We start from the raw sequence: 3073 nt of genomic DNA, 5'->3' as shown, positions 1-3073 counted from the left end.
ACCCTGCTTATTTAACTTATATGCTGAGTACATCATGCAAAATGTTGGGCTGGATGAAGCACAAGCTGGAATCAAGATTGCTGAGAGAAATACAATAACCTCAGATACGCAGATGACACCATCCTTATGGCAGAAAGTGAAGAGGAACTAAAGAGCCTCTTACTGAAAGTGAAAGAGGAGAGTGAAAAAGCTGGCTTAAAACTCAACATTCAAAAAACTAAGGTCATGGCATCCGGTTCTGTAACTCTGTGGCAAACAGATGGGGAAACAATGGAAACAGTGACAGACTATTTTCTTGGTCTCCAAAATCACTGCAGATGATGACTACAGCCATGAAATTAAAAGATGCTTGCTCCTTGGAAGAAGAACTATGACCAACTTAGACAGCATATTTAAAAGCAGAGACATTGCCAACAATGGTTTGTCTAGTCAAAGCTGTGGTTCTTCCAGTGGTCATGTATGGATGTGAGAGTTGGACTATAAAGAAAGCTGAGCAGTGAAGAGCTGATGCTTTTGAACTGTGGTGTTGGAGAAGACTCTTGAGAGTCCCTTGGACTGCAGGGAGATCCAACCAGTCCATCCTAAAGGAAATCAGTCCTGAATATTCTTTGGAAGGACTGATACTGAAGCTGAAACTCCAGTACTTTGGGCACCTGACGTGGAGAACTGACTCACTAGAAAAACCCTGATGCTGGGAAAGATAGAAGGCAGGAGGAGAAGGGGACGACAGAGGATGAGATGGTTGGATGGCATCACCGACTCAACGGACTTGAGTTTGAGCAAGCTTCAAGACTTGGTGATGGACAAGGAAGCCTGGTGTGCTGCAGTCCATGGGATCACAAAGAGTCAGACATGACTGAGTGACTGAATTGAACTGATATATAAAGTAGATAAACAAGGACCCACTGTATAGCACTGATAACTATACACACTCTCTGGCCTAGAGAATTCCATGGACTGTATAGTCCATGGGGTTGCATAGAGCTGGACACGACTGAGCAACTTTCACTTTCACATAATAGAAAAGAATCTGAAAAAGAACACACACACACACATATGGCGAGGGGGAGGGAGCAGAGAAAGAAAGGAGGGGAAAAAAATATGTGTCAAAAAGAAAGAAATTCTATCCTGTAACTGCCTCTCCCATCAAATGACTCCTCACCCTAATCCCAATATTAGGCTTACATTTGGTATATATTTGATTTTCTCTCTTGGTTCAGGGGTTGCAAACATAATTGTTTGTAGGAGCCAAGTTGGTAATATAAATAAGTGAATTGGGCCACCTTCCCACAATAAAGAGAGGTGGGACTGTGGCTTTCTGAGAGGCCTGGACTCCATTTGTTGGAGAGTTGCTACTAGATAACTGTTGCTTTTCTTGCAAGTGAAGTCCTAGCTTACTGTCAATATAATGTTGTATTTTTAAAAATAAATTAGAAATCTGTATTTTTAGGTAAAATGAATTTTTCAAATACTTTCAACCATAAAAATTTAGTGATATACTGTTCTGGTTAAACAGAAGCAATACTGTTTTTTATTGCCATGAATTTTCTTATGCAATATTTTCTTCTTGGCACATAAGATCACAAATTTATGAAAAGCTGGGGATGTGTTTCATACAATTGTGTTTTCTTGATAGTTATTATTAGGGCCCTACACTGAGTAGGCTTATATTCTCCAGTTTTCTTTTTTTGTTTCTTTTTCTGAGGAATTTACATTGTTCATAAATGGTGGCTATCTCTCAGGATTATGATTCCAATTTATCAGAATTTTTCTTCAAAACACTAGCTAAGGGCAAAGACAGCCTTAGTGTTTTGACTGCCTCCCTCACTCAAAGAACATCAGGACTGTTCTTTTTGCCCTGAATACAGAAATGGCATAAAGGCCAAGTTTATACATGCAAGTCACAGTGATAATTAAAACAAATACACAGTCTCCTGTACCATCCCTGCCATTGGCATCAATATTTTCTGGCACACTTATAAAATGGAAAAGAAAGAAAAATGAAAAAGAGAGGGTGAAGGAGGGAAGGCAAGAAAGAAAGAAGGGAGGAAAGAAAGGAGAGAGAAAGAGCCAGAACAGATCAGAGGCATGATCTTAGAACTTCTAAAACTTTCTCAAGTCTCCTAGTTGAGGCTGAAGAAAATCTCAGAACCATCTTTGAGAAGTCATTGGGTTGTAGCATACTGGAGAATCAAGCCCACAATGTAATTCTGTATCAACCTATTCTAATTTCCAAAAGCCCAGGCCATTCTGGGTAGGTCCTTCTTATGCGGGTCATTGTAGTGGTGTGCACCCAAATACCAGACAGTATGAAAAAAGTTTATGTGTAAGAACTAAGAAGACACTTCCAGGGTTCTTGCCTAATTAGCCCTGCCTGAGAAAGTGACAACCATCACATTATGTAATTTAATCTTCTACATAGTCTGATAATAGTCATGAATTCTCATTCTTCTTTCTTAGAAATCAGTGATAGATACTTGTTTAATTCACATTTTTCAGTTTCCAATTCTTTCCTTTAAAGTCATCCTCTGAGGCTAGTACTTGCTGTGAAGATGAGCCAGTATTACTTTTATTGGACTAATTTCTACACCTTGTTTCCTTCAGTGCTCAGAAATAATTCTCTTGGCATGGTAACATGATGCCAGAAATCCATGAAGATTCTTCTCAAAGAAAGGTATGCATAAAGGAGTTAGCTCAGCAGACTTAAGATGCTCAAATCAATTCAAAGGTAGTAACCTATAAACCCTTGGGATATTCTGCCTAAGAATAACTTTGTAACCTAGGGCTATAGGCCATGCCAGGTAGTTTACCCTCAGGTGAATGTTTTTGTTCACCTGTGGTGCTGAGTCACTCTGTATCAGTTTAACTCCTGAGGGGAGGAGGCTGGAGACTAGTAGTTGTCAGTCGGGTAGGTGCTGCCTGTCCCCATTAAAAAGCCTAGACACCAAAGCTTTTGTGGGTTTCCCAGGTTGGCAGTACTTTACACAAGTTATGACACATCATAACTAGGAAAATTTAAGCACTACCTTTGTGACTTCTCTGATAGAGGACAAATGGAAGATGGTGCTTGATC

This window comes from Muntiacus reevesi, chromosome 1 (genome assembly GCF_963930625.1).
Source record: "Muntiacus reevesi chromosome 1, mMunRee1.1, whole genome shotgun sequence".
NCBI lineage: Eukaryota > Metazoa > Chordata > Mammalia > Artiodactyla > Cervidae > Muntiacus > Muntiacus reevesi.
This window is presented reverse-complemented; position numbering follows the sequence as displayed.